This window comes from Pinus tabuliformis, chromosome X (assembly GCF_031772625.1).
Source record: "Pinus tabuliformis cultivar Carrire ecotype Pingquan chromosome X, CPIR1, whole genome shotgun sequence".
Classification (NCBI taxonomy): Eukaryota; Viridiplantae; Streptophyta; class Pinopsida; order Pinales; family Pinaceae; genus Pinus; species Pinus tabuliformis.
Window position 1 is genome coordinate 1083811591 of NC_142308.1, and position 14986 is coordinate 1083826576.

The window sequence follows — 14986 nt, forward strand, 5'->3', positions numbered from 1 at the left end:
AGTTGGTGTTATACCACCACCTCCGCCAGAGGTAACCACTGTAACCCAAAGGTGTTGCTTTTCTGAAGTGAAACACCTAAGGTAGGTTTCTAGACATTTGTTGACGGCTTCGGGTTTGACCATCTGTTTGCGGATGATATGAAGTACTGAGTTTGAGTTGAGTGCCTTGTATTCTTAAGAGCTCCTACCAAAAATTACTGTGAATATTGGGTCACGGTCGGACACAATATAAGTGGGCATGCCATGCAATTTGAAGATCTGATCCATGAAAGTTTGAGCAACCAAGGTTGGTGTAAAATGGGTGGGGTAGGGTGCAGAAATGAGCATACTTCGATAGTCGGGTCCACTACCACCATGATGACTGACTTGTTCCCAGACTTTGGAAGACCTGTAATGAAATCCATGGAGACCTCTGTCCAAATTGACGCCGGAATGGGCAATGGTTTCTAATGTGCCTGTGTGTTGACGGTTTCCCCCCTTTGTGGCGTTGACAGATGTCACATTCTTCTACGAAAGTAAGGATGTCCTGTTTCATGCCGGCCCCCAAAAAATGATCTTCTGGTGCGAGCATACGTCTTCTGAAAGCCGGAATGTCCTGCAATGGGAGATGATTGCAATTTGCCAAAATGCGACTTTTGAGCGTGGATGTTGGCGATTATACGACTCTGTCCTTGTAGCGAATAATATCATCCTGCCACGAGTAGCCCTTGCTGGAATTAGGATCTACCTGTAATTGAGAAATGAGTTGGGAGAGCCCGGGATGTGAAAACCATTCCCTGCGAGCCTCTTCAATCCAGTCGGGAATGGGGAGGGAAATTGCTAGCAGAGTACTTTCCTCCTCAAATTGGTGCGACAATGCATCTGCTACCCTGTTTTCTTTCCCTTTCTTGTAAATGATCTCATAATCATATCCCAGCATTTTGGCTAACCATTTATTTTGTTGTGGGGAAGATAGGCGTTGCTCCAAAAATATTTAAGACTGTGATGATCTGTGCAGATTTGGAAACGTGCCCCAACAAGTAAGGTCGCCAGGTCTCGACTGCATGTAAATGGCCATCATTTCCTTCTCGTAGCTAGATTGGCCCAGATTCTTCCCACTTAGTTGTTGGCTGGTGAAGGCCAATGGTCGCCCTTCCTGCATTAAGACCACTCCAATACCTGTTCTCGAAGCATCACATTCAATGACAAATGATTTGGTGAAGTCGGTAGTGCTAAGATAGGAGTGGAACACATGGCGGTTTTGAGAGCGATAAATGCCTATTGTGCTTCCTCGTTCCAGAAGAAGGAATTTTTCTTTAGGAGTTGCGTTAGGGGCTTCGCTATGCGGCATAGTTGTGGACAAATTTACGATAATAGCCTGTGAGACCCAAAAATCCTCTCAAGCTTTTCAAGGTCTTAGGTTGAGGCCATTCTTGCATTGCCTGGATCGTTTTGGGGTCCACCTTGACACCTTCACGCCCCACAATGTGGCCCAAATACTCAACTTCGTCCATGCCAAACGAACACTTAGACATCTTGAAAAATAATTTATGCGTTCAAAGCAGTTGCAAGAGTAGATCTACATGCTAAAGATGTGCCGCCCAAGTGCCACTATAGATGAGGATGTCATCGAAGAAGACATGGACAAATTTTCTGAGATATGGTTTGAGGAGGTGATTCATAAGGCTCTGAAAAGTAGAGGGGGCATTACAAAGACCAAATGGCATGACGAGGAACTCATAATGGCCTTCATGAGTTCTGAAAGCTGTCTTGGGAATGTCGACTTCCTTCATGCGAATTTGGTGAGAGCCTGAGCGAAGATCCAACTTAGTGAAGAATTGAGCCCCATTGAGTTCGTCCAGCAAATCGTCAACCACTGGGATGGGAAATTTATCTTTGACTGTTAACTTATTGAGGGCCCTGAAGTCGGGACACATCCGCCACTCCCCATCTTTCTTGAGGACCATGACCACTGGGGATGAATAAGGACTAATGCTGGGACGAATGACACCTGCTTCCAACAATTCCTTGATGATTTTTTCTATTTCATTCTTTTGGGTGAACGGATATTTGTATGGCCGCACATTTGGGGGTTGGGCCCCTGGAACCAATGTGATGCTAGGATCATGTTCCCCTCACGAGGGTGGAAGCTCATGAGGCTTGTCAAAGACCGTCCGATGTTTATTTAAAATCTGTTGCATCTCAGGATGAATTGGCGGAGACATGGTGTCTACTACCTGGATGGCATTAAATTGAGCTACCACTCCATGATGGCCCTTTTTTAACAATTTTTCCATTCTATGTGAGCTGAGGATAGAGGGGGCTCCCGCCTGTAGTCCACAGAGGGTATGTGTGGAGTTGTTCTGCTTAAAACTCATATATAACTCCTGGAAATCCATTGTGATTGGCCCAAGAGTGCGGAGCCATTCCGTGCCTAGGACAATGGCGCAACCCCCCATGTGTATTGCAAACATGTGGGTTTTCAATTGATAATCCCCCATTTGAATTTTGACATTTTCACAGCGACCTTCACATTTCATTGTGCCCCCATCTGCAATCTGGACTTGGAAGTTAGAAACTGCCCGGACGAAACAATGTGCTGCTTCAACGTCTTTTGATGGGTGAAATTATGGGTACTTCCACTATCAATCAAGACTACTACTGGGCGATGTTTAAGAAAACCCCTGATTTTGAGAGTTTGAGGGGAAGAAATTCCTGCCAATGCATTTAGCGAAATAATTGGTTCATCAGATACAATTTCCTTTTGGTTATCTTCTTCGATCTCCTCCGGTTCCTCAAGTGGTGGATCTTCCTCGGTGGAGCTGTAGTCAGTGGCATCTATTTGAAAAAACTTGTGCTCTTTGCATTTATGACCTGGGGAATATTTTTCATCACAGTAGTAACATAGTCCTTGCTTCCTTCTTTCTGCCATTTTCGCAGGTGACACCTTTTGAATCTTAAGTGTCTGAGTCGTATTGGGAGCCTATGAGGGACAACCTTTAGCGGGGAATCTGGGGCGGCTGGATTGGGCTGTTAATGCACGTTCCACCTTACGGGCTACCTGACAAGCCTCTGTCCATGTGGGAGGGTGGTGGAGTAGAACCTGAGCTTTGATGGCTTCTTTAAGACTGTTGATAAAGCATTCCATGTAGAACTCATCTGTGAGACCCCTAATGCGGAAGGCTAAGGCTTCAAAAGCAGTAATATATTCCTCCACTGTACTCGTCTGTCGGAGCTTAGAGAGACGCCCCAAGAAAGAGTCTTCCTGTTCAAAGCGACTGCGAAGAGTTTTGGCAAATTGGGCCCAATCCCGAAACTGTCCATTGCAACGTTGATGCCATTCCTTCCATTGCCATCGTTCATTGTCCAAGTACATGGTGCCCGCCATAAGCTTAGTCCCCTCATCTATGATATGATTCAATTAGAAATACTGCTCCATTTGTGCTAGCCATGCGGACGTGTGAGAACCGTCAAATTATGCATATCCAAATTGGGAGGTCGCTGACTAGGTGGTGGATGGTGTGCGAGACGTGATGAGAGTGGCTAGACTCACCCTCATGGTATTCATGGCCATTATACGCCTCCTCATGGGCTGGCTCCTTGCCCTTTGGTAGTGCATCAGCTATCTGGTTACTTATTCCTTTAAGCTCAGGTTCGATAATCTTCACCGCCGATTGGAGGGAGTGCACATGCTCTTCAATTTTGTCGATCCTTTCATTGGCCATCGCTTGGGCGCGAGTTTCTACCATACACCAACCTGAGGACAAAAATTGGGACTGCCTAAAAAACTTTTACTAAGAAATTGAATGGTACCACCTTGCTCAGCTCGTCGTCCTGATTCTGATGGGCTAGGTCACCAATAAGCGCCCTGGAAGATCTCAGACTTTTTTTTTTTTTTTGGAAAACTCCTAACGGAGTTTTACTCCTTCCTGATCAATACTGCAGTCGCCAAATCCTCAGAATGTCAATGCTGCCAAAAGTCCTGCGAAAATTATATCCAGGGACAGGAACCCTTCACAACTACTCTGATCTGGTGGATCTGAGAGATCTGAATGGTGGAACAACTGCTGCTGCTGATCTGATGGAGCTGCGGGACTGATGTCTGCTGCTGCTGCCCTTGCTGATCTGGAATAGGTGATGTGTGATCCCCTGATAGAAAGGGAACTATGGTCTTGAGGAGTGTCAGGTGCTACAGATCGCAATATACATAAGGGTCTGACAGTAGTACTCGGCCCAATGTTTCAGGGCTCTAACTAAGGAGGATTGACCGTACCCTTAGCCGTACAACCCGAATACCCTATCGTATGGGCGAGTAATCTCTCTGAGTGCTGTTCTCGGTGTACAGTAGCCACAAGATGGCCGAAGGTTTATCTATGGCGAGGTTTCAAGGGAGCTAGGGGGCTTCCTATATACCCAGAGGGTACGTGGAACACAGTCCTGCGCGGTTCTGTCTAATGCGCTACTACTCGAAGGGGTACCCACGGGGTTACAAGGGAGTCCAACAGACGTGACCACCTCTTGTATTTCCTGCGTGCATGGCTCCCCAAATCTGCAGGTTTATGCGCTTAACGATAGATCCCGTGGTTTAAAGACGCCGGAACACGTCTCTAGCCAAAAAAAAAATTTCTAAAATTTGGAGATCCCACCGAGCCCTAGAAAGTGCTCTGATACCACTTGTTATGCTCTTAACCTGCAAAGTAATACCCAAACATAGAAGTTGCGAAGAAAAGATACCGAGAACACAAAATATGCGAAGAAAATATACCCAGAGCACAAAATAGCAATGATTTTATTATTTAGAGAGAAATGTTCACAGGCCTCTTCGAGGGGGCAACCTCCAATAGAGCAGAGCTCGATTACAAAACAAGACACAATGCTCCTCGCAGGGAGTCTCTATCCTTTATATATGACTCATACATGCAATACCACGGGCCAATATCGTGGGTTTTATTAATACCATCTATCTAATACTACCGCCTATTTACCATCTATCTAATACTTCCGCCCATTTGCAACTAACTGTGGTCCCGTAATTAATTGCGGGTTAACCACTTACAAATATTAATATGGGTTTTATTGACTCTTGACTATGACGTGATCCCAAGACATAAATAAGGGGGTTAGGGTGGGACCATAACAATTTAAAATTTGAATTCTTTTTTATCATATTTTGTAGAGGAGAAATAATACGTGAAAAATCCTGGACAAACCTCTTTACAAAATTGATTTGACCAAGGAAAGATTGCATGGCCTTTTTGTTATGGGGCACGGATATTTCGGAAATTTCTTTGATTCTGTCAGGTTCAATGTGAATACTAGACTTTGACACTATGAATCCTAGCAATTTCCCTTCACTTAATTCGAAAAAATATTTCTTTGGGTTAAGTGAAATCCCATACCTTAAACATCTTTGAAAGATTTGTTTCAAGTCTTTGAGATGGTCGCTTCGCTTCTTGGAGTACACTGTTATATCATCCAGGTAAGTCACTACTGATTTATTGACTAAACCTTTAAACGCGATGTCCATGGCTCCCTGAAAGGTAGCGCTGGCATTGATCAGACCAAATGGTATCTTCCGATATGCGTATGTGCCCCATTTAGTTCGGAATGTGGTTTTTAACTGATCATCGGGATGTACCAGCACTTGATTGTATCCTGAAAATCCATCTAGAAAAGACATTAATTCTGAGCCTACTACTGCCTGTAATATTTGCTCCATAGGTGGGAGGGGAAAATTGTATTTTTGACAGGCTTTGTTGAGATTTCGGAAGTCGATATAGATCCTGATATCTCCGTTTTTCTTTCTAACGGGCACCATATTGGATACCCATTTGGAATGTCTGACGGGGAAAATTATTCTGGCTCTCAACAACTTATTTAGCTTAGTCTTTATCTGATTTTCTAAGTTAGGGTGGATTTTTCTGAGCTTCTGTTGGACAGGTTTTTCATTATCAATCATAGGGATAGTGTGTTGAATGATAGAAGTGTTGTATGTCTTCAGCTCATCGTAATTCCATGCAAAAACGTTTTTGTATTGTCTCAGAAGACGGATATATGCTGATTTTTCTTCAGGGGCTAGGCCGTGGCCTAGATTAACGTTTTGTGGCTTCTCATCGGTTCCTAGGTTCACTAATTCATAATTCAGAGTTGAACTGTAGAGTTTAGAATTGGCAGACCTTTTAAACCGACTTTTTAAATCATATAAATCTTCTAACTTAACCACCGATTTAGGTATAGCATTATCACTGCTATTTTGCTGTATTTGGTGATCATGATGGTCTTCGTCAATTATTTGATTTGAGTAGGATTCTTCAGAAGTGAGGAAATTTACGATGTCAGGATTGTCGTTGAATACTCTCCAGTTGGTGATGTTGTCAGGGATGGATGGTCTAAAGATTAATTCTATTGAGAATCTATCTGGACTAAAATCTTCGGAGGGAATAAGTCTAGAGGCTACGTTAGCTAACAGGTCTGCGCTCGCATTTAGGAGTCTTGGGATTGAAGAAATATCGAATGCTATGAAATGTGCAGTTAGATCTTGTACTAAAGATTGATAGTGCTTCAAATGGCTTGACAGGCAATGTATGGTGTTACGTACCTGTTTGACGACAATCTCAGAATCTCCAAAAACTTGAAGATACTTAACATTCAGTCTGATTGCTTTGTATAGGCCTTGCACCAAGGCTTCGTATTCCGCTGTATTATTTGTGCAATCGAGCTCAAGTCTGCACGTAAGCATGGTCTTATTTCCGTCTGGGCTAATCAGAACGGATCCTACTCCTGCTCCCTCGTTAGATTTAGAGCCATCAAAATATAATTTCCAAAACAAAGATGTATTTACAGGGTTATCTAAAAAATTAACACATTTTGAATTATCAGTTTGAGAAAAAATTTCAACTTGGGACAAAAATGAATTTTCTAAGTAAGGTGAAATATGAGCATTGAAATTGCCGAGGAAAGAATCTACCGAGTAATTGCCTATGATACTGTTGTTGTATGCTATTGCTTCATTCTCTCCTTCCAATTCAGTCACTATGTACTTTTGGTGCAACTCTTGTTCAACCTTTATTTGATTCGGTTTACCGTTGTAGGGTAACCACATGTGCGACCAGTCGGTTGAGAAATATCTGTGGAGTTTTTTGGACCAATCCCTGCTAAGAATTAAACCACAGAATTTAGGGATATCAGCTACTAGAATGTCGATAACCTGGCATACTTTCGGGTTAGACGACAATCTTATGGTCACCTGATTAAGTTCACCAATCACTTCGACTTGAGATCGATCAAGTTGAACTATGCGCACTGCGGATTTTTGTGGTTGAAATTCAATTTGGCACATATTGATCTGGGTAAAATATTCGTTGAAGCACCAGAATCAACCAAGAAATTGTGCATGTTTTTATTGAAAATTCCATAAATGAGAAGAAAAGGAGGAGTATGAGATCTTGATCTTCCTCCAATCAAGGCAATGTCATTTGGATCAATCTCATTGATCATGTTGGTTGGAGGCCTTCCCATGTTGTGGGAAGCTACAGCTGTAGGTAAAGATGTAGTAGGCACGGCATGTAATTCTTTCATCATTATTTTCTGTTGATGTTTCAATTTGCTCAATTCGTAAAGAGTGATATTAGCCCTAGTCTTTTTCATGTCATCGATAATGTTATATTCCATTTCATCCGACACTATCAGTGTTCTTGATGGAGGTGCTTGATTTGATTGGACTGGGCTAAATTGGGTTGCTCTAGTAGTTGTTTTCTTTGTTGCGACCTTATCTTTTGTTGCAGGGCTTGCGCCCTTTTGTTTAGGGGTAGTTTGGAGAGGATCAAGTTGACTTTTGCTTCGTGTGCTAACCGGAAATTCTTCTTGATCTTCTTCTTGTGGGAGGATGAAATCCCACATTCCTTGTAGTTCCACAACTTCTTCATCATCGGTCTGCCCTTCAGTGGTATTCTCTTCTTCTTCTTCTTCTTCAGATTCGACGTTTGAGACAACATTGGGTGGTTTCACCTCCATGGGAGGATTTCTTTTAAAAACTCTGTGGGGATTTTTCGAAGAAGTTTCTGCTACTTGTTTTCTTATGTCAATCATCTCATTGGACATGGCCTTTAACACTTTTTTTAATCCTTCCATATCGAAAGGACCTTTCGTTTGTTTCTTCTTGATGTCTTCTTTGAAAGAGATTTTCTTAGATTTGCGTTCCTCTATTACAGATCTCTTTTCTAGGGCTAATACGCGCTTTTCTACTGTTAACGCCTCTGTCAAGTTTTCAACTAAGGTCGTCTTGTTTGCCCTATCTATGAAGATAGCCAAGTTTGATGGTAAGGCCGTGATATACCATTCACATCTTACTTCCTCGCTGGGTTGAGAAACAGCGGGAATTTTGTTGAGGATCTTATTGAACCGTAAATTGAAATCTTTAATGGGTTCTCTAGCCTCAGCTTTAATATTTGATAGGTCATTGATCAATGTCGTTGTTGATCTGTCATCACTGAACTTGGTAAGGAATTGACTTTGAAAAATGTCCCAACTTGTGATAGACCCGGAAGGTAACGAAAAGTACCATGACCTGGTTGTTCCTTGCATTGTATAAGGAAAAAGCCGGACAACGGCATCCTCGTTGGTAACTCCATTGAGATTAACAGAAAGCATGAAATTATTGATATGCTCTTCAGCTAGCGTGCCTATTTCTGGATTGAATTTAGGTAGCCATTTCTCAGGATGGGCCGATATTGGGCCCAGGGGTGGAGGCATTAAAACTGGCCCAGGATTGTTCCATGGAGACTGGGCCATCGTTGAGATGCTAGTTAATGAAAGTGCAGAGGATGGTCCCTGATGCTGAGAAGATGAAGATATTATGATCTTTGATGATTGAAGAGGAAGGGTTGTGGAAGATGGATGAGTGATTTGGGATGAGGATGTGGGTGGTTGACTTCGCGGTGAGGGGGTTGAAATGGACGAAGTAGATGAAAGAGTGTCACTGTCAGACTCTAGTGGTGTTTTCCTTGCTCTTTTCCTAGTAGGGAGAGGGAGTTCACTTGGTTGAATGCCAAATTTTTCACTCTTCAATCTGGTCAGGGGATGAGCAGGATTGTACTGCGAAGTCACGCTGCTGTGAGATTTATCATACTTCTGAGTAAAAATAGAGAATCCCTGGAGTTTACGAATCAAAGTTTGAATTTCAGGGGGTTCAATGATAAGTTGGTCTGATATATTAGGGTAGGTAGCAGCGGTGGATACTCGAGCGACTTCTAACTCCGGGTTTAACCGTACTGGAGAAGTCGGGGGAGTTGATGAGGGTGATTTACTCTCATAATGGTATTTAGATTTTTATTTAGGTGCCATTCATAGTTCGAGCCCTCCTTCTAGCGCCAAATATGTTGAGGGCCCGGAAACCGGGTCAACAAGAAGGGGGATACCCACCCGGTAGCTCCTTGTCCGTTTGGTATAGCGGGTCCGACTGGGGATAATGGGACCAGTTTCCCAATGTAAGGGGGTGTGTGTGTGTGTAGAGTTTGATGATGCTGATCTAGAAGTAATTTAAGCTAATTTAATTCTAACTTCTAAACTGACTCTATGCTACTGTAATCTAACAAAAAAAAACAACACATCTAATCTACGCTAACCCGGGGTAGATTTCCTCTATTATGCGATCTAAAAAGATTTCGAACAATAACTGGTAATAAAGATTATTCAACTATCATAAGAATAGAAATCAATTAAGATAAACCATTCTGCATAAAAAGTTAGGCAAAATAGTTGTGAACAGCATATCGCATAATAAGTTATTCATATGTCAAGCATAAATAAATGACTCCACCGTACAGAAGTGCCAAATGGTAACCCACACATTCATACATTAACATATAAAAACCTCAGTTGCATATCACTTTAAGAATATAAGTAGAAATTGGTCAAGAGATAAAAGTACCATTTATGACTAATTTCACTCACAAACTTCAAGCAATAACGATTTATCTCTACTTGTTCTAATATCTACTAAGAGTACAGAAGTGCAACATCAGTAGCAGACATTAAAATGCAAACATAAATAAATCTCGATCCATCCATTCATCAAAAACCCCCTCCGAGGGTGCAAAAGTGCATGTTCTGAGGACAAGTTTTTTGACAAACTTCTAGACCCCTCTCCAAATGCCATGAGAAGGGTTAAATACTACTAACTAATTAATCTTAATTACACAAATTTAGGAAATGGCTTCAAATGACTGCCCTTTTACTAAAACAAATTTATTTCTAAAAATTGAATCTAATTTCTAACCGTTTCTATATCTGCTCCTTAGTGCTGTAAGCGATGCAACGTTCGCCGGGAAAGAGTCGGCTGGTTGTCTTTTCCTTTCATTCGAGCGATAAAAGTAGAAATAACAAAAGCTAGCACCTCTTTCTGACAAACTAGAAGATATTTTCGAAAATCTTCCTCTGGCTGGGTGTATTCACTGTGTGTATACTTAGTATAACCCAGATTTCTTTCAAACTGATTGTGCTGTTGCTATTTCGGTTTCCGGCCGTGCGAATGACTCAATGAGTTAGGGATTTCGTTTCCTGAACAATCTTCGATATTGAAAATTGCTTTCGTTATTTGTTCCAGGCTTTTCTGGAGCGTCCTCCCTCTTTAGCGGTTTTCTTTTTGCTTTACCCAGTCTGAGCTTCAGGATCTTTTGCAAACATGTTGGTTTTGTGCACCTTTGACTCTGAGTCTTGGATAGTCTATTTTCATCAGTGTCTGTTGAGTGATACTCTGGAATCCGCGGTCCTGCTGCATGTGGCATCCATTTACGAAGGCATCTCCTCTCCGTTCTCCTAGTATTGGCAGTTTCCCCTTTTCCTTAGATGTTTCCTGCATATTGATTTATATTAGTTGTTGCCTTATAGTTTACGCAAGGGAAAAGAGGAATGACAAAAATATTGACATGAAGGATTTAAGTTCTAATGAATGCATAATCATGACACTCATAATGACTTGACTCTTCGAAAAACGCAACACAATCATTCTTGGATATTTTGGCATATAATCATTAATTTCCCTTAAGGTGCGCGCTCAATTTTGGGTTTACAGACCATGTCGAGGAAATCTTGCGATGAGTGGTTCCTGCGATTCGCATCGCAGTATCGAGGATTGCGATGTCAAGAAGTGTCGTCATAGGAATTGATAGTCTCATTCATCGCAGACCGCAGATCGCAGATCGCAAGATAGCAGATCGCAGATTGTAAGATCACAGATCGCGTTTTCATTTACTGTGTGCTGTTTATGCGATGTTGCGATATGCGATGTCGCATATCGGCCGTCGGTGATTCCTTAAGTTTTTCATTTAAGGGCGCTTTCAATATATGCGATGCGATGAATTTCGCGTCGCTTCTTCTCATCTTATTTATGTTCATAGGAAACGCTTCACTCTCTCTTCGCAATGCGATCTAGCTTTAGGGAGTAAAAATACAAAATTTTTGATCAAAATATTTTTGGATTTTTTGTTAAGGGTCCCCCTTTGCTTAGTGTTATTGCTAATATCAAACAAAGAGGGGGGTTTTTGGTGACCACAACAGGATGATACAAATGACAAAACCTCCTTTCTATATATAGGAGTCTAAGGAGTCATAATATAACCCAACCGACCTAACAATAATAATATAAAGCCACAAAAATAACAATAGAGGGTTTCTATGGGGCACAAAAATATTAATATGGGATACAACTACAATAGTAATGGGGTAATCACTAGTATTATAGGGATCTAACATGCCCCTCTCCTTCAAAAAAGTGTTGTCCTCAATGCTTGAGTAGTTCTGGATGCTTCTGTATAAAATTCTCATCCTCCCATGTGGAATCTTCAGTGGATAGGTTCTTCCACTTGATGAGATACTCTGAAATTGATCGATTTCGTAGCTATCTAGTTCTTGTCTCTGTGACTGCTTCCGGTTCCAATATAATTTTTCCTTCCTCGTCAAGTTCTGGCAATATTGTTTGAACTGGGAGCTTTTCGCCTATAACCTTCTTTAAACATGAAACATGGAAAACTGAGTGCACTCGAGAAGATGCAGGAAACTCCAATTTGTATGCCATAGTACCAATCTTTTGCAACACCTTGTATGGACCATAATACTTTGGTGATAATTTATTATCCTTCCTAGCTTGCTTCAAGGACATTTGTTTATATGGTTGTAGCCGTAGGAATACCCAATCACCTACATCAAAACTTCTTTCACTGCGATGTTGATTTGTCTGTTGTTTCATTCTATTTTGTGCCAACACGAGGTTATCCTTTAAGAGTTGGAGGACATGTTGTTGATTTTCGATGTGATGTTCCACTGCTTGAACCTTAGAATTTTCTCTTAAATATGATGTGATGGATAGTGGTTGATATCCATAAAGTTCCCTAAATGGGGTCATTTTTGTTGTTGTATGGAAGGATGTGTTATACCACCATCCAGTTAGAGGCAACCATTTGACCCATTGTGTCTGTTTATCAGAGACAAAGCAACGAAGATATCCTTCCAGACATTTGTTTACTATCTCAGTTTGCCCATCAAATTGAGGATGATAAGATGAACTATGAGCTAACTGAGTACCAAGACAAGAAAATAATTTTGTCCAAAAATTTCCAGTGAAGATGGGATCTCTGTCACTTACAATAATCTTTGGATTTCCATGTAGCTTTTGAATTGCTTCCATAAATGCAGTAGAAACTGTACTCACTTTAAATGGATGTGATAATGCACAAAAGTGTGCATACTTGGTAATTTTGTCAACTACCACCATGATGACATTCTTTCCCTTAGACTTGGGTAAACCTGTGATAAAATCCATTGAAACCTCCTCCCAACATTGGCTTGGAATGGATAAAGGTTGTAATAGACATGGGGTCTTAATTGTTTCAACTTTATTTTGTTGGCAAACCAAAAATTCCACCACAAAATTTTGAATATCCGATTTAAGGCCATCCCAAAAAAATTCCTTCTTAACCCTGTGGTAAGTTTTTAAAAATCTTGAGTGCCCTCCTAAGGGAGAAGTTTGCAATTCCATAAGAATCTTTTGTTTGAGTTGGGAGTTCTTACAGAAGTATAAGCGATGTTTGTACCATAACGAATCATTTTGCCAGCTAAATGTATCAGATGTACTGGAATCTTGTTGTAACTTTCGAATAAGTGTCCACACTTCTTCATCATTCTTCCATTCCTCCCTTACTTCGTTTATCCAATCGGGTTGGATAATAGAAATGGTGCACAACAATGCTTCCACATCCTCATCCTTTCTTGAGAGTGCATCTGCCACCACATTTTGCTTCCCTTTTTTGTAGATGATTTCAAAGTCATAACCCAACATCTTTGTGACCCACTTTTGTTGCTCTTCGAAGGATAATCTTTGTTCTCAAAAGTATTTAAGGCTATCATGATCTGTTTTTACCTTGAAGTGTCTTCCCATTAGGTATGGTCGGCATTTCTTAAGTGCATGTAGTATTGCCAACATTTCCTTCTCATAAATAGCTTTGTGTAAAAACTTTCCCTTGATTGGATGACTTTCAAAAGCAATGGGTCTTTCATCTTGCATTAAAACAACACCAATTCCATTTCCTAAAGCATCACATTCCACAATAAAGGTTTTTGTGAAGTCCGGTGTAGCTAAGACTGGTGCTTGGCACATTGCCTCTTTAAGATGTTCAAAGGCCTTTGTTGCTTCTGGAGTCCATGAAAATGCATCTTTCTTCAATAATGTTGTTAGAGGTGCTGCTATTCTCCTATAATTCTTAACAAACTTGCGATAATACCCTGTCAACCCAAGAAATCCTCGCAGATGCTTTATGGATGTGGGGATTTTCCATTCCTTAATGGCTTTAATTTTTCTAGGGTCTACCTTAGCTCCTTCATGAGATACAATATGACCCAGATATTCCACCTCTTGTACTCCAAAGAAACATTTGAATCTTTTTGCATATAATTGTTTCTCCTCCAATAGTTGTAGCACCCTGTCAACATGTTCAACATGATCCTTCCAAGACTTGTTGTAGATTAGTATATCATCAAAAAATACTAACACAAATTTTCTAAGGAAGGGTTTGAAAATGGAATTCATCAAACCTTGTAATGTAGAAGGTGCATTGGTAAGGCCAAAAGGCATGACCAAAAATTCATAATGACCCTCATGAGTTCTAAATGTTGTTTTCAAAATGTCTTCAGTCTTCATTTTGATTTGATGATATCCTGAATGAAGATCCAACTTGGTGAAGTAAATTGATCCATGCAATTCATCCAGTAATTCATCAATGATAGGAATGGGAAACTTATCTTTAATAATGAGCTTGTTGAGCTCCCTATAATCCGGACACATGCACCATGATCCATCCTTCTTGTGCATCAGTACTACTGGAGTAGAGAAAGAACTTTGACTAGGTTGAATTATACCGGCCTCTAGCATTTCTGCAACCATACATTTAATTTCACTCTTTTGGGCATAGGGATATCTGTACGGCCTGATGTTTGGAGGAACACTTCCTGCAATCAGATGAATAGCATGATCATGATCATGAATAGGTGGGAGATCTTTGGGAGTCTCAAATACCTTGGAATGATTGTCCAAGACTTTTTGTAGATCTGGAGAAATATATGATTCCGATGTGGAAACATCTAGTGAACATAATTGTGCAACTACACCTCTTTGTTCCTTTTTTAGAAGCTTTGTCATACAGTTAGAGCTGATTATCTTTCCCGGTTTCCCTACAATACCCCTTAATTGAACTTCCTTTCCTTCCGCATAAAATTTCATGAAAAGTTCTTGAAAATTAAAAGATATTGTACCCAACGATTGTATCCATTGGACTCCTAGTACAACATCAACACCTCCCATTCGAATGGAAAGCATTGGGCTAGTCAATACATATTCTCCCATGGATAGCTTGATATTATGGCACTTTCCAGAGCAATCTATTGTTCCTCCATTTGCAACCATCACTTGACACTCTGGCGCTGGATATAAGAAGCAATTCAATTCTTTTGCTACCTT